The sequence below is a fragment of the Eulemur rufifrons genome, chromosome 1 (assembly GCF_041146395.1).
Source record: "Eulemur rufifrons isolate Redbay chromosome 1, OSU_ERuf_1, whole genome shotgun sequence".
Classification (NCBI taxonomy): Eukaryota; Metazoa; Chordata; class Mammalia; order Primates; family Lemuridae; genus Eulemur; species Eulemur rufifrons.
In genome coordinates, this window is record NC_090983.1 from 70,446,674 (window position 1) to 70,471,008 (window position 24,335).

Consider the following 24,335-nt stretch of genomic DNA (forward strand, 5'->3'; position numbering starts at 1 on the left):
AGCAACCTCAAACTCCTGGGCTTAAGCAATCCTACTGCCTCAGCCTCCCGAGTAGCTGGGACTACAGGCATGTACCACCATGCCCGGCTGTCTTTTCTATATAGATTTTTAGTTGGCCATATAATTTCTTTCTATTTTTAGTAGAGATGGGGTCTCGCTCTTGCTCAGGCTGGTCTTGAACTCCTGACCTCAAGCGATCCACCCGCCTCGGCCTCCCAGAGTGCTAGGATTACAGGCGTGAGCCACCGCACCCCGCCTGACTCTGACACTTTGTCTTAAGAGCACTGAAACTCTTTCGGTTTGTTGTTTCCCAATTCACGGAATCCTACTTACTCAAATAAGCTCTTAAAAATTTTATTGTGCCTCAGATTTTTCTTTTATAGGTTTATAAACATAATGTAGTCTCAATAAAAATACCATTTTTTTTCCTGAAGCTAGATAGTTGTTTTTAAAGTGCACTGAAAGGAGGGGGGGGGAGCAAGATTAGAATAACCCTAAAAAAAATGAACAATGGAGCAGACCTAGCACAGATATTAAAACATCTCATAAAGCCTCAATAGTTAAAGTGGTGTGTTGTTGATGTTTGAACAGACACACAAACCAATGAGATAGAGCAGAAGATCTAGACATGGATTTAACTGTTTATGGAAATTGAGAGTATAATGAAAAGTGGCCAAGAAATGAGTAAGGAAATTGTAGACTTTTAAATAGTCTGCCGTGATAATAGAGCTATAAGATGAAGTATAAAATTTGATCCATTCTTCAACTATACAATAGCATAAAGCCCAGAGATTTAAAATGTAAAAAATTATATCATAAAAGTTCTCAAGGAAGCATGAGTAAATTTATTTATCACCTAAAGTGGGAAAAATTTCCTTAACTAGGACATAAAATCCAGTAGTATAATTAAAAGGAAGTTTCATAAAAATACTTTCATGCCACAAAATACTCAACAACCTATGCCAGGTAAAAAGACAGATGATATACTGGGAAAATACATTTACAACTTTTATATCACAAAGGTTTGGTCTTCTAAATGCAGAGAAAGCTTCTAAATATAGAAAGAATGAAAAATAAATGGAAAGACAGTTAACCAAAAAAGAAATTCACATGGCCTTTACTCATTTGAAGAGATGCTCAATATCTCTCATAATAAGAGAATAGCAATATAAAACCAAACAATATACAATTTGAGTAAAACCCAAAAGCTGACAGCATATACTGTTGGCAAGGCTGTGGGGAAGAAGGCCATCCATATATTGCTGGGGGAATGCAAAATATATCAATACTGCTAGAGAGGAATATGGCACTATTAATTAAAAATACAATTCTATTTAGCCTCTGACCCAGCACTCATTTTCCAGAAATCTACCCCAAAGTTGCCTTGGTGAAAATACAAGCAGACTTTTTTACAAGGCCATCTATGGCAATACTGTTTGTAATAGCAAAAAAGTACAAATGCCCATCAACAGTAGACTGATTAAATACACTACTGAATATTCATACAACAGAATACTATGCAGCCGTTAAAGGGAATAAGAAATAACCTCTTTTCTATGCAGTTTATATAATATAATTTTAAAAAGTAAGGTAGAGACAGGTATGTAAGTTATTCTATCATTTATTCAAGTAAAGGTCAATAAATATATATTATATATACATATTTACTTAGAAATGGAAGGATAAATTACAAAATATTTTTGTGGTTATCCATAAGGCAGGGAGAAAATTAGATGGAGGACACAGGAATAGAAGCTTGGTATTTCTGAATATACCTTGTTTTTGTACAGTTGACTTTAGAATTGTGTAAATGTTGCACATAATTATAAAACTATGTCAATATTATAATAAAAGACAATTCCTTAAAAGCTGAAATGAATAAACCTAACTCTTGAATTGATAGCATAACTAAAAAAAGGAATTATTTGGTTGTATATTCCTAGGGAGACTTAGGGCAGATAGAACTAGAAGGAAAAAAAAAAACCTGCTTCCAGTAACCATATTATTGGTGGTAGTGTTGATACTATTCTAAGGCAATTGTCTAAATTGTAAGGAAACTTACTATGTGAGTGTTTCACAGAATGAGTTTTTGACATGGAAAAAGAGAGACACAGACGGAAGTTCAGTGAGATAACAACCTGTAGTCCTATGTTTGAATTGGAAGTATCAGTACACACACAAGATATATTTGATCTTTTAAAAAAATAACCTTCCTAATTTGACAGTCTGAATAAGCCTACATATAATAACCAACACTGTAGTAATTAACATCCCTATCACTGAGATCATGGTCTCTTTTTTTTTTTTTTTTTTTGAGACAGGGTCTTGCTCTGTCACCGAGGTTAGAGTGCAGTGGCATCATCATAGCTCACTGCAACCTCAAACTCCTGGGCTCAAGTGATCCTGCCTCAGCCTCCTGAGTAGCTGGGAGTGATCACGCCTGGTTAATTTCTCTATTTTTTATACAGACAGAATCTCACTGTTGCTCAGGCTGGTCTTGATCCCCTGAGCTCAAGGGATCCTTTCACCTTGGCCTCCCAGAGTGCTAGGATTATAGGCATCAGCCACTGCGCCCAGCCAATCATGGTCTCTTAATACTATTTCCCACCTAAAGAAATTGGGGGGGGGTCTTTCGAAGGATGATCGATTCTGGGTTTTAGCAAGAAAATGTTCAATATTAGTCTGGAAAAACTCATCAACCTAGAAAGCAAGAAAGTTATCAAAATTACTAAAAGGACTCAGGAACCAATTTAATGTTTCCCTTGATCAAAATAGGAAAATTGGAGCATTAATAATATTGTAACAAATTGAAACACAGCAAATGTAGTCATGTGTCCCATAATGACATTTAGGTCAACCATGGACCTCATATAAGACAGTGGTCCCATAAGATTATAATGAAGCTAAAAAATTCCTGTCACCTATTGATACTGTAGCTGTGGTAACATTGTAGCACAAGTATTATCTATTCTGTATTTAGATATGTTTAGATACATGGTACAGAAACATGACGTACAATTTTATAGAGTAGGCTATGTCATGCAGCATAGGTGTATGGTAGACTATACCATCTAGGTTTGTGTAAATATACTCTATAATGTTCATACAACTAAATCACTTAAGGATACATTTCTTAGAACATATCCTCATGATGAAGCAACACATGACTGTATATTTAAATTCACAAGTTCATAATGATTCTCAAAAAAAAAATCTTGTTGGTCACTTTGAAGGATGTGAGAGAAGTGATTCATTATTTTGAAAAACAATTAAGTCAAATGGTCAAAAGAATCCATTAAGTATTTACCTCAGAGTAGGTAAATGTAGCTCAGAGTAGCCAAATAGCTAATACAGTGCTATTTCTCTCTACAAAAGTATGCCAACAAATAAATAAAGAAAGAATGTTAAATTAGAATGTCACCATTTTGCAATCCCTACTGACTTAATGGATTTAGGGAATCATTACCAATGGCCGCTAACATGGCGAAAGAGACAAACAGAAATCCTAAGAGAGGTACCTAATTGCACAAACATTCCTGATAAAATACTTGAACCTGAATCTGATCAAGCCTTTAGATTTAGCCATCAATTTGCAAGTATACAGAGAACAAAGAAACATGATAAATGAGACTATAGAATGAAATCACTAAAGTCCACATATGAGAATCTACCAAAGTTGTATGACTCAATTTCTTAAAAAAAAACAAAAAAAAGTAAATTACAAGGAGGGGGGAAAAAGATGAAGCAGCCACCTATAGATTAAGAGCGATTTAAGCAACATGGCAGCCAATTACACTGTACTGATTTTTTTCAGATCCTGATTCAAACTAACCTTAAAATGTGTACAACTGGAGATATTCAATCATTAACTGGATATTTGATAATATTAAGGAATTACTGTTAAATTTTTGGACAATGGAATTGTCATTGTTTTTAAAATGAACCTATTTTGGGGTGGTAGTGTCGATATTATTCTAGGGCAATTGTCTAAATTGTAAGGAAAATTAGTATCCTAGTGTTTCATAGAATGAGTTTTTTGACACAGAGAGATACAGATGTTAAGTTCAGTGAGATAACATAAACCCTCTGTAGTCCTGTGTTTGAATTGGAAGTATCAGTACACATACAAGATGTATTTTATCTCTTAAAAATTGTTTTTACAAATATATACTAAAATATTCACAAATAAACTAATGTGATGTCTGAAATTTTCTTCAAATTAATCTGGGGTTGGTAGAGTTTGTATAAAATGGAATTGACCAGGAGTTGATAATTATTGAAGCTTAATGGCAGATTGAGGGATCATATTATTATTCTTTCTACATTTACATGTGCTTGACATTTTGTATATTAACAAACTAAAGAAAAAGAAATCTATACCACTAATTTTTTTTTATTTTCAAATTTTTATTCCTTTCCTCTCTTACACCATTAACTTCTAGCTGATTTATATAACATGATAGAATTAATGTTATTTTTATTTGTTTTATTATTAATTTTATGATACTAGAGATAAAAAAATATAGAGAAATCTATTTTTATTCAAAACAATGTGCCAGAGGCAATGAAAACCACAAAATAGGAGGATCCACAACCCATTTCCTTGAGAACTTTGAAGTTTATTGAGAAAAAAATATAAATGTGAACATATTAGGAAAGTGATCCATGATCTTATTAAATAACAGTCCTCATTTTTTTAACAGCACAATGTATTTCAAAATGTGTGCCCTATTTATTATGTACTTCACTAGGACTACCATGAAGATTAAATAAGAGAATGTGTAAAAAAGCACTTAGCATCTTTCCTAGCATATAAGTGTTCAAAAATGGTAGATATAAAACCACCAATCCTTAATCCACAGATGCTGTTACTAAAATATGTCACCATATTAAAATGAAAATTTATGGAATGAAAGGATACCCAATAGAAGACAGAGGATAGAGGGAACTGTTGTGCAGTTTAAACAGCAAAGGGGCAGGGGGGAATAAGAAAAAGAAAGCAAAAAGAAAAATAAACAGCAAAGAGTTCCTAAAAGAAGTGAACTCTGAAATGGGGGTTTATGTGAAGGAGGACTAGGTATTACAGAAGGACATCACCAACTGGAGATATTACAGGAGTCAAGGTACAGAGACCAGCCCTAGCAAAGCATATTTAATGAGGTTTTGTGCCGAAACAAAGGAGAAAAATGAGAGGTGAAATTGGTGAGGTAGACTGGGAAAAAGGAAGGGAGGGATGACATGCCTTCCACGCCAAGTTCCATTGGAAGATTAATATTTCAGAGAGAAGTACTTCTTCCTTACTCCTGGAGCATCCATAGCATTTGATCCCTGTTTCTCTTTACCCGCTTTTTCTTCCTTTTGGAGGAAGAATGACCAGTGTAGTCAATAAATTTAGAAATTAACTGGGAATCGTCAGGGCTGTCATGCCCTTCTTTTTCTTGGCAGAGGCTGCCTGCAGGGGCACACATGAGCTTGTGTTCTTCATATGGTGAGTCCTACTCTGGTCCCACCCTGCCTAGGGGTAGGTAAGGGTCCTTTCGGCCCTCACACAAAGCTATGCTCCTAACACATTAACTGCCATGTGAGTTGTATGTAACTCACACTAGTTTTGAGCCCAGGGCCTTGTGAAGCAAAAACTCACACATTTCTTCACCTTGGGAGCTGCATGAACTGTTTTTCAAGTTGCACATAACTCATGCACAGAAAATAAAAAATAACAAATTTTTCATTACATTAGAAAGGATCGTTTTGTTTTTGAAGTTTTTATTCTGCTTTTGTAATAAAACACCATGGCCCCAAGGAAAAAAAATTGTTTTCTAGTGTGGCAGTCAATGTGTTAAACAACCCTTAGCAGCAATGAAGGTGATATCTGGCCTTCATCAGCCACCTTATTGTCTTATTTATCGTTTTGTCCAGGACTTGGATTGAGAAGAGGATGCTAATTACTGGACCAACTCAAAGACTTCATCAATAATATAAGCAATAGGAACACACTAAAGGTTCTTCAATAAGGAAGATAAAAAAATGCTTTAGGTAAATTATCCCAGCTGTTTTGTGTGGAGGAAGCAGAGATAAGAGCTAATTAAACAAACCTAGTTACAAGAAACAAGGTATAATGGATTGAACCTACTAGTTTCTAGCTTCTAAGGCTGGGGTTGGCCAACTTTTTCTGTAAAGGGCCAGATAGTACTATTTTGGGCTTTCTGGGCCACATATGGTCTTTGTTACATTTTTTTAACCCATTAAAAATATAAAAACCATTCTTAGCTCATGGGCTGCACAAAAGAAGGTGGTGGACTATAGAAAAACAAGGTGTGGGTCAGATTTGGCTCATGAGACGTAGTTTGTCTGACCTCTGCCAAGAAATAATTTCTTCGAGCAAGGGATTATGTCCTGGCAAAAGCTGCAAAACAAATCCCAATAAACAAAGATTAGCCAATTTCTGTCCATCAGGGAAATTGCTCAGTTAAAACCACTCTGGGGCTCTGGCCCTTGCTTAGTAATAGAGTTAGTCTCTCAGATATTGCTTATAAAACCCCTTTAAGTAATATATATATACATACAACCACATTGGTTATTGCCCAACACAAGCAGTAATTTTGGAGGCTTGTGTGCATAATGCTTGCCAATTGTTGACTAATGCTAACAGTCATCTTATGTTGTGCCATGCTGCTTGACGGTTTTAGTGTACTTGCTGGTTCAAATTAAAGGTAAAAAATACTAAATATCATGTAAGAGACGAGAATGCAGAAAGGCATAACATTTATATTATTTGCTTCTCCAACAATGTACTTAGTGCAGAGAAGAGTATGTTTTATATCAAGCTGGATATAAAACATTCAATTCCTTTTGTTTTTATTCACATAAATTTTAAAGTAGTCTCTCTTCTTGCACAAGTATACAACTATAGTTACTGCATTTATAAGAAGTTTTGGATACCGAAGAACCAAGTGAACATGTCCCAGAGGCAGAAATTTTTTTCCATCAACCATAGTTTTTTTTTAAAGGGACTTGTACCCTGGAAAATTGGATGTTTAACTGTGGTTATTTATGATTTATGAGTGTTAAAATGCCTATGGGCTAAACACACAAAAAAAGTGATTTCAATGTTTTTATTCCTCTCTCAGTCTCATAAGTCATATTTGAAGAAATTGAATTTCACATTGGCCTTAAAATTCACCCTTGAGCTAAGACCAAGATTAGAGATGGTTCAGATTGAAGAAAAGGAAACTGTTCAGAAGGTTGAGAAGAACAAACAAAGGAGACTCCTAACAGGAAGATTTGGAACCTTAAAATATACACAGAGCCAGTTTAACTAGAAGGTATGCAAAGCCCTATACAGAGCCCGTTAGTACTTTCAGTGTCTCCATTTGTACGGTAGGAGCACCAGCTTTTTAAAATCTAATTAATAGATTTTATTTTTTTAGAGCAGTTTTAGGCTTACAGAACAATGGAGGAGACAATATAGAGAATTCCCATATACTTCCTCTCCTCCCCCCAAAACACACAATTCCCTCTATTATTAACATCTTGCACCTGCATGGTACCTTTGTTACAACTGATGAACCGACGTTGATATATTATTATTAACCAAAATCCATGTTTTACATTAGGGTTCACTCTTTGTGTTGTAGATTTCTGTGGGTTTTGAAAAATGCATAACGTCGTGCATCCACAATTACAGTATCACACAGGATTGTTTCACTGCCCTAAAAATCCCTTGTGCTCCATCTAATCATCCCACAAACCCCCAGCAATCACCAGTTGATTATTTTACTATCTCCATAGTTTTGCCTTTTCCAGAATGCCATGTGGTTGGAATCTTATTAGCATATAGCCTTTTCAGACTGGCTTCTTTTACTTAGCGATATTAAAGTTCCTCCGTGTCTTTTCATAGCTTAATAACTTATTTCTTTGTTATCATCAGCTCTTTTTGAGGAGCAGAAAAAGTAATTCCCAAAGAAGTTAAGGTCTCACTAAAAGCCATTTATTGAGGGGTGTTAAGTAATTCTGGCTGAATAAGCGAGTTAACCAGTAAACATTTATCTGCCAAAATTATTTTCACAGGTTCCTCATACAGGAAGTTACTAAACAATTTTGCTAGATAGAATTTTCACATATAATAGCATCTACAAAATAATGAAAAATGGCAGAAATATGGTTAATGCACATCATCTCTTACTCTAGGTTATGATCAGAGCCAGGTACCACCTGAACAGAGACTTAAAGGAGATAAATGTACCTGCCTATTTTAAAAAATGTATCCATTTGCAAATAGGTGCAAATAGGCTCAGGAAATGAGGAAATGACTCATTTTTAATTATGTCTGTGCTATTTGTAGGACACTATCTTCTGCTTTGTGCAGTTCATATCTCACTAAATACTGCTGGAACAAGCATAGGACACTAGTCCCTGTTCTGCCACTTAATAGCTCTGTAATTCCACGGAGTCACTTTTCCTCTGTAGCATAGAGAAAATGCTGCTGCTCCTTTTGAGTAACAAAGGAGACTGAAGTGAATAGAGGAGATAAAGGTGATACACGGGGAAACACTTCCAAACCATTAAAAGATTTGCTCCATAGCTGTTGTCATAATCATGCTGTTATTTGATCAGCTCCCCACTCCACCACTTTACCACACGTCTTCCACCCCTACCACTCTTCCCAGGTAAGATGGTGCCAGGGAGGACTGCACAGAGAGCCCGTGCTTAGGTAGGGAAACAATAAGAGACCTGTAAACCAACAAGTAAATAAGCATCATAGGAAAGGACAATAGAAAAGAAAAAAGTGGCAAAATCTTTCTAAAAGGAAAAGTGTAGCGGTAGTAATGTGTCAGCTAGGGGTGAAGCACTAGGCTTCCAGGATATCAGACCAGTCTGAAAAGCAGCAACACACATCTCCTGGAGGCTGAAGGTCAAAGAGGAGGCACCACCTCAGTGACTTCTACAGGGCACTCCTTCACAGCAGCAAGAAGGTGGCTTCCGAGTATTTCCAGCAGAATGCTGAAGTCTGGTTAAACCTGCTTTCTTCCTGTCGCTCTAGCTATAGAATTGCACTGCTCTGAGTGGCTGGACAGTGAGAAAAGTGTTGAACGCACAACTCTCCCTAAGTGGAATTGACTCAGCTAATCCTGTTCTAGCCACATGAACTAAACCAAATCAATTCCTTTCCTTTAGCTTATTTGGTGGGGGAGGAGAAGGGAGCATTACCAACAAGAGGACAGAGCGGTTCAGGCTCCCCGAAAACATCATTGTTAGACCAGAAAGAAGAAGCTTGATCTCTGGGGTCCATATCTATGCTATTTAGGAATGGACAAACAAATCAAGGTCTTAGCAAATCCAGGAGAGCACCCAACAAGCACCAAGCACACCAGGGTGAAATACTGTGCTAATCTTGGTATATGTCTACCACAAAAAATATTTAACTTTACTCTCAAATGCATATATAACCAAACCAAATGCTGAAGGTAACCTCTGATAGTCTAATAATGGCTTTTAAAACAAAGATAAGAGTTCTGGTCAAAAATGGTATGAGTTCACACTTGGCTAAAACCATCTGTATTCCAAAGAAATGATAGAGTATTAAAAAGGGCAAAAAGACATAGTCACACACAAAACCTAGATAAACATCTCTTTAGTGGAAATAGAACAAAACCACAAAGCAATAAAAAGAACTGAAGCCGTGTTCCTACAGAGTTCTGGGTCTGAAAGCAGACAGCAGCTGCTAGAGGTTCAGCCCTATCATTTAAGAAGGTTAAAAGTACTCCCTGTGAAAAGGGAACTGCAGCCGGCTCATTGTGTGAAAGCAGGAGTTGGAGGTGCCATATAAACAGAGTCTTCAGAAAGGGAGTTGAATGAAAACTGCCACCAACTACCACCTGTGGCTACGGCTTTGAGACTAGGGAGGTAAGAGGTCACAGACAGAATCTAAAGATTAGGAAATGAATGAGGCTACCCGCAGACTCTGTGACTAGGTCTGAAATATTCTATCACCATAGGACAGGGCCCTGAAATGACAATGAGAATCTAATTCTAGGGAAGGGACTCCAGGAATAAGAAAAAGAGAGGGTTGCACAAAACTGCCACACCAAATAAAATCATACAGAACATTAAAACATAAGAATGTGAACCCACTACCAGATTAGTTTTATGGCATAGTCTGATGAAAGCTTTAAAGTTAGTATCAGGATGCTCAAAAAATATAAAGAATTAACTTTCACTTAGAAGAGAGAAAGAAATATAATAGGGGAAACAAAGCAAGTATGGGAGGAAATGAAAAAGAACACAAAGATCATTGAAAAGAAAAATATGGTCATTGGAATAAAAATATATAGACATGATAAAGAAGGTCACAGTGGAAGATGAGACAGGGATCTAGATAATTAGAAGATAAAAGTGAAGAATTTAGCAGAAAGCACATGAAGTACACTCAAGAGATATCAAGAGAGGCTCCAAAAGAAAAGTCTCAGGAAAAGAGAACGGAAGCTGTGGTAGAGCGGCAATATTCTTTAGCAATACTAAAAGGAGGATTTACCAGAGGTAAAAGAAGAGTGTTTAATTCCAAAATGTATTTTAAGTACTTAGCAGAAGGAGAAAAGCAATGAAATTGCGGAATATCAAGGAAAAAGAAAAATTTACAAGTAATCTGAGCAAAAACAATTTACCTACAAAGGAAAGTTCACACGGAATAGTAAACAACTCAAAACTTGTGAAACTACCCTCCAACCCTAGAATCCTGTAGACCAGCCTTAGGCCAGCATCCATGGCGCTAAGACAAAGCCCTGTGCAAGAAGAGCTTCTTAGTACTCCAATGTCTCCATGTGTATTATAGGGCACAAGGAACACCAGCCCGATCTAAGGGAGCTCAATCTAAGACAATCTCATTAACCTAGGAATACATGAAAGACACTAAAGTAGTCCTATATTGGTTGTGCCCAGCCGAAAGAAACACATCATCTGTTGAGGAAAACATTCCCTAGTTAGACCCCCAGGATGCTCATAGATTAATTTCAAACAAATATGAACTCACAATTAAAGTTTATAAAGCCAACAAGAAAGCAAATCATCTTGGTGTCAACAAAAATAAGAAGCAATCCCCAGAAACTTTATATATATACCTTGTCAGAATAAAAACAGTATATGTATAAAATGTCTACAGAAATAAAGATGTAATCACAAAAATAAGCCAATGAGATCACCAGTGACCAGATTTTTTTAAAAAATAAAATTATTCCTAGTATAATTTTTAGGAATCAATTTACTTTATTGTTTAAATCAGAAACACAATGGACAGGTCAAACAGTAGAATTTATGAGCTAGGTAGTGAATTTGAAGAAGTTACTCAAATGTAGCTTAGAGGTACAGGTAGATGGAAAACTGGAATGAAAGAAATAAGCAGGACAGAATGAGAAGTTCTAACTGAAGTTCGGAAGGACACATTCAGTACCTTCACTCATACAGGACCTGAGGTCTCTATTTCCTGATTCATTTGTGGACCTTTGAGCCATTTTCTACTACAACAGTTGGAATTTCTTCACTATGCAGCCTTTCTTCTCTAGCCCTCCCATCTGTCTCTCTCTCAAACCAATCCACTAATCACATTATTTTTTGCACATTCTTTACTTTCCTGTTACCTCTTAGAAAGTTGGTCCAAAAATATCTCATGACTTTATTTTATTGGAAAATATCACAGTAGACTAGATCTCTCATTATACACATTCCGGTAGGTAGGAAGGGAAAATAAGCAGAGAGAGCAGTGGGAGAGAGCAGGCACCAAAAAACCATCAGAACAAAGGACAAGGTATATCATTCTCCTAAGTGAAAGCACAGACTTCTAAAAATGACTTACTCAAAGATCCAGGAAAAAAAAAAATACTTTAACCCTGTGGAGCCCTTAATAAGACAGTTTTTTAAAAAGCCTATATCACCAAGAGCAAAAACCCATAAACAGAGAATAAATTGAGAGAGAAGACTACAGAATATGAGTTTGTAAAAGACAGGTCAGGGGAAAGGGTGAGATAAGAAAATCTTACAGGGAAACATAAAAACGGAACAGCTAAATGTAATTGAATCTGCAGAAAATAAAATTAGAGATGTGGAAGTCAAAATTTAACTACCTCTCTTAAAATGTGGAAGAAAAGATAAAAAGGGTCAAAAAAGGAAAGATAAAAAACACCCAGAGACAACAGAAATGCAAGATAGCTGTGAAGGAGCACTAATGATGGAATCAGAGGGACACACAAAGAAAATTCTTTTTAATTTTTTAAATTTAATTTAATTTTTAAAATTTATTTTATTTCAGCTTACTATAGGGGTACAAATGTACGAAAACTTTCTTGATTAGATAAAAAAGAAAAGAAGTCAAGCTTGCAAATGAAATGCAAACTCCCCCCTTTTCCAGGCAAAATCAATCTGGGCTCTCACCAGGTTAAAATCAGTGTCAACAGGGCTGTACCTTTCTGGAGTCTCCCAGGATGAATCTGTTTTCTTGCCTTTTCCAGCTCCTCCAGGCCACACACAGCCCCTGGCTTTTGGGGCTCCCCTTCCTCCATCTTCACAGCCGGTAATGGCAGACTGCATCCCTCACAGCACTCTACTCTCTGCCTTCGTTTTCCCCTTTTATAAACCATGATGATGAGATTGGGCCCACCTGATCATTCAGGCTGATCACCCTATTTTAAGTCAACTAATAAGCAAATTACTTCGATCTACAACCTAACTGCCCTTTGCCATGTAAGGTAACATATTCAAAATTTCCAGGGATTAGGATATATACATCTTCGTGGGGGCATTATTCTGCCTACTTCAACCTCCTAAGAGAGTTGGCTAAATTGTGTTTCAGAATCTCTACTCATACTGCACTGGAGGTCTAATTTAGCTGATAACCCCTAAATATCTGGACCATTTCCTACTTAGTCTTTCATCATCCAGCTTAAAATTCTTTTCCACTGTGAAAACTTTCCTGCCATCTAACATCCTATCTCCCTCTTAATTAATTATCTAAACTAAATATATGCACATAATATTTTGTATAATAATTCTTTAATTTACTGTGTCACTTTTGTAATTCTGTTCCATGGGTATTTTATCCTTAAATAAACTTTAATCTCTATGGAAAAATATGTTTACAAAGCACTTATAATAATATGAGCAAATTATTATAAAATAGTATAGGGTATAAAGAGCAAGGCAAAATTGAATACATGGTATCATCTAATTATTGAAGAAGATGCAGAGAGATAGGGTTGGAATGTTAAGAAAATTATCTCATAGTAATGGAATTAGGGTGTTTATCTTTCTTTGTAATGCTTGGGTTGTTTCTCAGTGTTCTGCACTGTGGCAGGTGCAGCCCATAGCCCTTCTGCTCGCCTCTAAGTTCACCCACAGCTGCAATTAATGGTTCCCAAACTGCAGACAGACCCCAAACATAAGGCCTGCATCTCTCAACTGCTCTGACCAAGGATTTTCTCTGGCTTCCTGTTTAGACTGAAAGACCTCCTAGGAAGGCCAAAGAGTCAACTGATGGGCAACCCACAGGCAATAAGGGACCAGAGTAGGGGGATAAATGCCCCAGCTTTCTTATCCCATAGCATGTCTGAGGCACAGTCCATACAGGTTTTCGGAGGGCTCCCATTGGGTCTGAGCCACAGTTGCCTGCAACAGTGACCCGTTCATTCATGTATGCTTAATGGATTTTTTACTTTTCCCTGTCCCTGTTTCACTTTCCCCATTTATTACCTTTGCTTCCTGGGATCATTTTCTATATAAACCACCTGCTATAGGCAAACAGCTCATCTGTGGCATCTGTCAGTCTTGCAATCTTAAGCTGCAATTTATCAGAGTGTTTATGGAATGCCTTGTGATCCATCTGAAACACGAAAGGATGGGAGGCTGGTAAGGAGTTGATATGAGGCCATCTCCCACTCATCTCCCTATCGAAGGTCATAGGACAACTTCTTAGCACCTCCCCACTTCTGATGAGATGTAGGCCTTTGGCCCTGGTCCCATCAGATCAGAACTAAAGAATATAAAACCACTATTGGCAGTCCAGATTTGGCTCCAGGCCCTTTCCTTTTTGCTTCAGAGTGTGGGACAAAAATCAAGGAGATGGCTCTTGTGTCCTATTCTTCCTATCACTGTCTGCGTAAGTAATAAGCAGTTTCCATCTCATTGTGTCTTTACCATCAAATCCACTAGGCCTTGGCTTTGCCCTGTTTTGCATGCATGAGCTTGACATCTGCACCCAAGTCCTTGTCTCAGAATCTGCATTTGGAGAAACTGAAATTAAGATAATCATATATTACTTTTATAATGTCACATTATGATCTTAAATTTAAAATGAAGATATAAACATAACACACTATATGAATTTGAATTTGTAAGGAGAGAGTATATGTGAAGGTATGAAAGCAAAGAAAGGCCAAAAGGAAAAAAATTCCCAAATGTAAACAATAATTATATCTAGGAAGAGTGTCTTAGTCAGCTCAGGTTGCTACTACCATAGACTAAGTGGCATAAACACAACAGAAATTCATTTCTTATACTTCTGGAGGCTGGAAGTCCAAGATCAATGTGCAGGCAGGTTGTGTGTCTGGTCACGTCCTGTTTCCTGATTCATAGATGGTGACTTCTTGCTGAGGCCTCATAAGGGAGAAGAGGTGAGGGGTGTCCCTCAGGCCTCTTTTATTAGGGCATAAATCCTATTCATGAGAGCTTCACTCCTGGGAACCAATCACCTCCCAAAGGCCCCATCTCTAACTACAATCACCTTAGGGGTTAGGATTCCAACATATGAATGGGCGAAGGCAAAAACATTCTCTCCATAGCAAAGAGGGATTATCATGACTTTTATTTTGTCCCTACATTTTTCAGTTTTTAAACTTTTAATCATGAGCATTATTATTTTTTAATTAAAAAAACTATTTTTAAAACAATTAAGAAGAATATTTGAAATACATGTGGCAAGAGCTGTTATTACTTATAAAAAGATGTTCTTAAACATCAGCATGTAAAATGTAAACATTCAAAAATAAAAGTGGGAGAGACAAGATGGCTGACCACAGACACCAGCTGCCAGATCGTCTCAGAAAGAAGGAAAAGTTTTAGGTGAAAAAGAAAAAACAAACCAACAAACACACAATCGTAGATCAGGTGTAATTTCGAGGGAAAAGTGCCAGAACCTACAAGAGTTTCCACAGGATGAAGTTGTGAAGCAGAACATGAAGGAGCAAGATATCACCAGAGCACAACCCCTGAGAGGCTTGGAGTCCAGCAAAAAGGGTAGGTGCGATGGTATTTCTCCCTCCCTCACTTCTCTGGCAGTCAGCAAGCTCCCAGGCTGCTGGAGAGCCTTTCTCATGAACCCAAAAGCTGCTGCCACCAGTGAACTGGGAGCTTCTTGAGGACAAAGCACCAGCCTGCCAGCCCCCTTGAGGTGTTCCTGTCACCAAGAACTGGAACAGAGATAGCAGGTGCCATATTGCTTCTCCACCAACTGTGCATCTTTGTCCTCTCCAGGGGGTTTCAGTCCCTCAGTTTTCATCTTGCTCATTCACACATAAACATTTCCCAATTCCAGCCCAGACACAGGGGGCTGGTGGGTCCTGAGGGATCTGTGTGACCTCACAGCATGGACATTCCACGTGGGCTGCCTTCCAAAGAGAGGGACAAAGATGATCAACGTGGTAGCTTTTCTCCATCCAGAGTCTTTTCCTCCCCTTCCTATACCCGGCCTGTGGCTGGTGAGGCACAATTGAGCTGGGGCTCACAGGAGCTGTTGCTTCCTCCCTACTGGTGCATACACCACACCAGGGCTTCCACAGAGAGAGGGGCTCAAACCTTTCCCCTTAAGGATCTGCAGAGGACTAAGAGGTACTCAGACTATGAGCTCCCTGCTCACTGGCCCTCCCCAATGTTGCTAGCCTGGCTGTTCACCTGGCTGCTCCATCAGAGGAGGGCACACCCTGAAGTGGAAGGACATCAAACCTGCTTGAGTACCCCATAGGCAACCCAGGACCAGCACACTTCTCCCTGGCACAGTCAGGGATTGAACTATGCGTACCTAGGACAGGCCAGCAGGCCAGATCCTGTACACCCAGGACTTGATCATGTTGCTTGTGAGGGGCATGGAAGGGAGATTTGTAAACTAATCTTGGGAGGCAAGGGAGCCCACATGAAGAGAACTGAAAAGAGAGTGCAGTGTGGGTCCCTGCTGCAGCACATTCACGGAGCACCCCTGCCCCCACAAGAAGGCTGTGCTCTCAGCCAGGGCAAGATCCTGGACAGGGAAGCTCCCACTCTATAGCACCATTGTGGGGCAGCTCAGCTAGTTTGAGCTCCTGCCTGTTCACAGATGCAGGAGGGAGACCGTGGATCAGGGGACAGGGGAGAAGAGCAAAACCTGCTCCTGACAGCCCAACTGTGAATCTCTGATGGCCCCACCTCCACAAGCAGACTTTCTGGTTGGGCAGGGCTACTTCAGCCCCTCCCTGGTGGCTTTCCCCAGAAGCTGGGAGCAGACCTTTGACCTCTGCCAAAACAGCTACCTTACCAGCTTCTGTGGAGCATGAGGGCAAGCTTACCTAACTCAGCCCCATGCAGCCTCACTCCCCCACCCACCTCTGCTGTGGTGAAGAAGAAGGACTCACCTAGAAGTTCCAGGGCCCCACTCACCACCTGAGGCATTCATATGCTTCCCCTGAGGGGCTAGAGCCAGTCACAGGACCCAGAAATAACACTGCAGCCCGTTCCTTAAGGCAAGTGCCACCTACTGACAGGGAGGTCAATTTGCACAGCCCTTTACAGCATTGACTGACTCAATCTTACAGGATGTGGTTGATTCTCACCCACAAGCACCACCTACTGCCTCTGAGATTGAACTAGGAGTGCCAATACAATTCACACTGTTAAGAAGACCACAGGCTGGGGAAAGAGAAAGGATTTCAAAGACCTCCATCCTCCCTCATCAAACAGAGACAGGGAATATGCCCACTCACATAGCGCACCACTCCTACAGCCTACAAACAACTAGCAACTGAGAAAACCACCACACTAAGGATACCCATAACCAAGGCATCCATCCAGAACCTGGATTGCCATCAAAGCACCCACAGCAGAGCCAAAGTTTCTTACACAACATATGCTACAGACACTCCTTCGCAAGTAAGGGGTAGGGGGAAGCCTCATCTAAACAAAGGAAAATCCAAAAATAAGTGACAGCTGCCTCAGATGAGAATGAATCAGAGAAAGAACTTCAGAACTTTGAAAAATCAGAGTGAAAAGGGAACACCAGCTCTCTAGCAATGGATACCCACAAAAATGAAAATATTGAAATGACAGAGAAAGAATCCCAAATATGGATTGTAAGGAAGCTCAATGAAATCCAAAAGGAAATGGGAAATCAACTCAAAAGAACCAGAAAAACAGTTCAGGAAATGACTAAGAATTTGACACATTATTTAAAAAAAACAAACAGAACATGTGGAAATGAAAACTTCATTTAAAGAAATACAAAACACAGTGGAAAGGGTTAAGAATAGACTAGATGAAGTAGAAGAAAGAATCTCAGAGCTTAAAGACAACTCTTTTGAATTAAGTCAGTCAGTCAAAAACAAAGAACAGAGAATTAAGAGGTAAGATCACAGACTACAAGATATATGGGATTATGGAAAATGGCCAAATATAAGAATCATAGGCATCCCTGAGGGTAAAGAAGAAAACACACAAGGGCTGGAAAACCTATTTGAGGAAATAATTGAGGAAAACTTCCCTGGGCTTGCTAGAAATTTACACATCCAGGCACAAGAAGTTCAACGAACAGCTGGGAGATTCACCGCAAAGAAGCAATCACCAAGACACATTAGTCATCAAACTGGCCAAAGTCAACATGAAGGAGGAAAAAACAAACAATCCCATTAAAAAGCAGGCAAAAGCCATGAACAGAGGCTTTTCAAAAGAAGTAGACAAATGGGCAATAAACATATGGAAAAATGCTCAATGTCACTAATCATCAGGGAAATGCAAATTAAAACCACCATGAGATCTCACCTTACCCCAGTTGGAATGGCTTTTATTAAAAAGTCCAAAAACAATAGATGCTGGCATGGATACAGAGAGAAAGGAGCACTTATACACTGTTGCTGCGACTGCAAATTAGTACAACCTCTATGGAAAACAGTATGGAGATTCCTCAAAGAACTAAAAGTAGACCTATCATTTTACCCAGCATTCCCACTACTGGGTATCTACCCAAAGCAAAAGAAGTCAGTTCATCAAAAAGACACCTGCACTTGTATGTTCATTGCAGCACAATTCACAATTGTGAAGATGTGGTATCAACCCAAGTGCCTATCTATTCATAAATGTATTAACAAAATGTGGTATATGTATACCATGGAGTACTACTCAACCGTGAACAAGAATGAATTAAGGCTTTTTGCAATACTTTATCCTAAGTGGAGTATCTAAAGAGTGGAAAAACAAACACTGCATGTACTCCCCATTAAACTGGAGCTAACCAATGAGCACACATTTGCACAGAGGGAAGTAAATTTCAAAGGAAATCAAGCAGTAGGGAAAGGGGAGGAGGGAATGGGCAAAAACCTAACAGGTACAATCAACACTATCCAGGTGATGGGTACCCTCACAACCCTGACTCAAGCATAGCAAAAGTGATCCATGTAACCAAAAATATTTGTACCCCTGTAATATTTTGAAGTAATAAAAACAATTTTAAGAAAGATAAAATAAAAGTGGATGAAGGACATAAGCTATTCACAAAAGAAATTAGATAGCTAACAAACATGTGCAAGGCAGTCCATCCTTCAAAGGTTAAGCATCAAAGCATCGTTAATCAAAGTATCTATAATCAAATAGACAGAATACATTAAATTAAAACAATAATTTGCCATTGTTTTCTATTAAATCGGCAAATTAAATGATAATATGTGATGTTGACATTGGTACAGTGGAATGGACACCCTCATTCACCATTTTTAGGACTATAAACTGGTCCAATTTCCTGAAGGCCTTGAACCAAGCTTTACAAATGTACATTCTCTGGATATAGTTATATCCCTCAAAAGAATTTTCCTCTGAAAAAATCAAAGATATTCACCAAACATTCTGCACAACAGTGTTATTTCTTGACGGGATTGTGCATGATTTTTATTTTCATTTTTATACTTTTCGGTAGTTTTCAAATATTTTCACTAAATATGGAGGACCAAAATAACCAGAAAAGCATAACATAAATATTATTTTTAAAAGATAAAACATGCACTAACAATCAAACTCCTCAAGAGAAACACCATTCCTTTGCTTTTCCTACCTTCGTTCCATTAATGTGTACGAGGATGGTACCGGTGAACTGACTGCCACAGCAGGCCATGTGCAGAGAGAAATTAGAATTCCTTCTTTGTTTCTCTGCTTGACATGGATACAACATGGCTTTTCATTAAAATCAGGAGATGGAAAGATTTGGCAGCAGAAGTGAATTGAAGGCAGTTTTCTATCTCTCTGGGTCTCAATACCCAGGTAACATTTCCAATGTCACCTATGGGTTTTTTTCTGCATTAACAACCCCTTATTTATCATCTCTAAGACACATAATGGATATAGCCAATTACTACAAGAAATAGATTAGCACATTGAAGCTACAACAGGAGACAATGTTTTGCCAATTACTACAAGATATAAATTAGCCTATGTTTCATTCTTTGCACAGTGGACATTAACACTGAAGTTATGATGAGGGAAAAAATGTCTTCTCAGAACATGATATTTTTGACTTTAAAAGCTAGAACATTTTAAAATCAACTTCCTTTATTTGATAGATTGAGCCTGTATTGTTTTTACTAGCATAATACCTAGATACTTTGAATCATGTTAAAATAGCTTCTCAAGGTACTCTCTTGCATTTGCCAATAAGGAAAAATAATCTCACAGTGTCTTAGCCAAATCAGTAATTTCTCATACTTTAAAATGCCATATTTTGTTAAATTTAAGATGCCATAACTTGTTCAGATGCACCATTATTTTAGGTACTATAGAAAAACATTGTAAATTATGAGAAAGTATGCATCTAAATCACAAGATATATCCCAATTTTAGAGATGTTCCCATGGGAACAGGGAGAGCACCTGAGAATCAAATAATATAACATTGCAACACTTAGGTGTTTCGGCCAGAGACTAGGGCAGTTCTCCTCCATTTAGTTCATTTTTCTGTTTTCAGATTTTTGAAAGGAACTGACAGATTTACAAACATATTCAAAGCTCAGCCACTCAGAGACTAGTTCAAACTCCATACCACGGTACATCACCCACAATCAGTGATGCATTCAGATTCAGATCAGAATGTGCAAGCAGGTTGTTACAGTGCCAAGAATCTTGTGAGCTGCTTGTTAGAGCCAACTATTAAAAATTAAAATATACGGGGGGATGGGAGGGCACGGGCAATATATATAACCTGAACTTTTGTACCCCCATAATAAGCTGAAATAAAAAAAATTAAAATATATTAACTTGCAATTAAATAGATGCTATCAAAAACAAAGGTATTTTAAAAGCATCATCTTTTAATTATGTTACTACATTTTACTATTACCTATGCTCTCGAGACATAGGCCTATTGTGTCCGTACAGAGGAAATATTACCTAATGGTGAGCTGCTGCACGTCTCTTTCCAATCCTGCATTCAGTGATGTCACTCTGATAGTTCAAAAGCAGCCATGGTGGAAGCATTTGCACAATGGAAATTGGCAAATATTACAAATCAGGGCTTCCCCCACCAGAGTCTGTTATTACACATCCACCAGCACACCACTGCCTACGATAACATAAGACTGTAAAAAGTGTGACTCTAAAATTGGTACATTAGCTACATATTACGCATATTACATATCAGTTTGTATGTATATAGATGAAAGTAGCAGATGATAGAAAGATAAGAGGAGGGGACAACAAAAAGAAAAATCAAAAATCTAAGCAGTGGCCTTAAAAGAAACAGGAAAGCTTTAAGAAAAGATAGGATTTGTATTATTCAAATTACTCAGGGGGAAAAAAGGTTACTTCAGATTTCAGTGTTCACACTTCAGTACTCAAATCCTGAATAACCTTCTTACCTTGACTGCTTAATCAAATGCAGAAGGCAACACATGGCAATGTTGTAAAACATGGGACTTCTAACTTAAATGGGTTACATTTTATCCACAGTTTCCCATTAAATGGGAGACAATATTACTACTGTTTTTCAATGACAACAACTTGGTATGAATTTGACTGTATGATGTTGCTCCCTGAATGACCCTTTTCTCTACAAACCACTGACACCCAACTGGGTCAAATAAAAGTTAGATGCTAAACACTGATGGCCAAAGCAACAATCTTTTTAAATTTTCCATCATTTCACGCAGAGTGATATTAAGTGATTTCTGTGTAAAATAGTCAAAAGAATACAATGATCTCATAAAATGCCCAATACTGCAGCTCACCGTCCTTTGCCTCATATCTGAGGACTTAGGTAACCTGAGGAGGTTTATTTATGAGAATTCATGTAAATCCCATTAGGCTCTTCGTAATACCCAATGGCACTTTAGACCTAATATATTTTATTTTATTTGCATTTGCATAATACAATTTGATAGTCTCATATTGTATAATCTCATTTCACTCAGTTCATTTTTTAAGAAAAACGAATTGCTTGCAGCTTTTCTACAAAAGAGATCCTACGTGAACCATACCCAAATAACTTGCAGAGAACTGGTTGCCATGGCTATACAAAAAAAGTAAGACATTGTCGCTAATAGGCATGTTGAAAAACTGATTCCAACGTGAACTTACGACACCAGTTTTTTGATCATATGAATTAAGAAAACCAGTGCAGCAACCAACTCTTATCCAAGGAACTAGGGGGAAATACTGCTTTTATTTTTAGAAATAAAGAATGTATAAAAATTTATAACCAAACTGTTAAAAATTAGAGCTATCCATGTTACTGTGTTTAACTCTGTCTTAGTTTCCTCATACAACATTCTTTTCTTCTTCTTAATGTACAACTAATGTTTTCACTAGGGATTGTTTCTGTCATTGGAGTCATTAAACACTGGGTTCATCAGTATGAACAAAAAGAGACAAAAACATGACTGAGCCTGTCTCCTTCGGGAGATGTCAGCTGGCCCTTCATTGCGGGGACAAAGCCTCACTAAGGAGGTTGGAGGAATGACAGGAGATAAGCCTAGAAAGCTACGTTGGGACAATCGCAGAAGGGTCATGTACATGTTGTGATATAAAGTTTAGCATTCTGTCATAATGCAACCAGGAGCCGCCAAATGATATTTTTAAAGTAGGGCACAATTTTTAAAATACTTTAGAAGCATTAGTCTGGCAGCTGAGTAAAGATGTGTTAGGGAGAAAAGCTGCCTGAATAAGGGATATCAACTTCTTAAGATATAACTGCAGTAGTCTAAGTGAGAGGCAGAAAAAACTTGCAGTGTAGATTTCAAGACTGCATGAATGTCCATTTAAAAAATCCAGTCAAAATTGTGATGATTTAGGAGCTTTGTAGCTTTACTGAAGCGTGAATAGCTACAGGACGGAATCATGTCCTGAGCACAGGTCTCTATCTCACTTCCTCCCCTAGAAACTCCTCCCCCAGCACATCCCTGTGGGGTGTAGATTCTTGAGCTTCCCACCCAACAACTCATCTCAAGTATTTATTTCTTGGGAAGCAGCCCAGTCAAGCCATTCTGCCCTGTCTAGTCCTGGAATTCTGGAGAATATCATTTTCTCTATCTTACTAGTCATATGCAGGCCTACATTAGAGACAGAGCAGGTTTGGCTCCAAGCTACCACAATAAAGTGAGTATCACAATAAAACAAGTCACACAAATTTTTTTTGCTTTCCAACACTTATAAAAGTTATGTTTATACCGCACTGGAGTCTATTAAGTGTGCAATATGTCTAAAAACAATGTACATACTTTAATCTAAAAACACTTTATTGATTTTAAAAAATGCTACCATTCAGCTGAGCCTTCAGTGAATCATAATCTCTTTGCTAGTGGAGGGTCTTGCCTAGATGTTGATGGCTGCTGACTGATTATATCAGGGTAGTGGTTCCTGGCCTAAAATTAAGGTGGCTATGACAATTTCTTAAAATAAGACAACAGTGAAGTTTGCTGCATGGATTGACTCTTCCTTTCATGAAAGATTTCTCTGTAGCATGTGATGCTGTTTGATACCATTTTCCCCACAATAGAACTTTTTTCAAAGTTGGAGTCAATTCTCTCAAACCCTGCTACTGCTTTATCAGCTAAGTTTCTGTGATATTCTAAATCCTTTGTTGTCATTTCAACAATGGTCACAGTATCTTCACCAGGAGTAGAGACCATCTCAAGAAACCACTTTATTTGCTCATCCAAAAGAAGCAACTCCTCATCCATTAAAGTTTTAGCATGAGATGGCAGCGATTCAGTCACGTCTTCAAGCTCTGCTTCTAATTCTAGTTCTCTTACTATTTCCACCACATTTGCAGTTACTTCCTCCACTGAAGTCTTGAAGCCCTCAAAGTCATCCCTAAGAGTTATAATCAACTTCTTCTAAACTCCTGTTATTGTTGACATTTTTACCTCCTCCCATGAATCACAAATATTCTTAATGGCATCTAGAATGGTGAATCCTTTCCAGGAGATTTTCAATTTACTTTTCCCAGATCCATCTGAGGAATCACTATCTTTGACAGCTATAGTCTTACAAAATATATTTCGTGAATAAGTCTTGAAATTTGAAAGTCAAAATTACTCCTTGATCCCTGGGATGTAGAATGGATGTTGGGTTAGCAAGCATGAAAACAACATTAATTTCCTTATACATCTCCGTCAGAGCTCTTGGATGACCAGGTGTGTTGTAAATGAGCAGTGATATCTTGAAAGGAATCTTTTTTTTTTTTTCTGAGTAGTAGGTCACAACAGTGGGCTTAAAATATTCAGTAAACCATGCTACAAACTTATGTACTGTCATCTAGGCTTTGTTGTTCCATGTATAGAGCACAGAGTATATTTAGCATAATTCTTAAGAGCTCCAGGATTTTCAGAATGGTAAATGAGCACTGGCTTTAACTTAAAGTCACCAGCTGCATTAGCCCCTAACAAAAGAGTCAGCCTGTCCTTTGAAGTTTTGAAGCCAGACATTGCTTTCTCTGTAGCTATGAAAGCCCTAGATGGCATCTTCTAATAGAAAACCATTTCTTCTACATTGAAAATCTTTTGTTTAGTGTAGCCACCTTTATCAATGATCTTAACTAGATCTTCTGGATAATTGGTGGCAGATTCTACCTTAGCA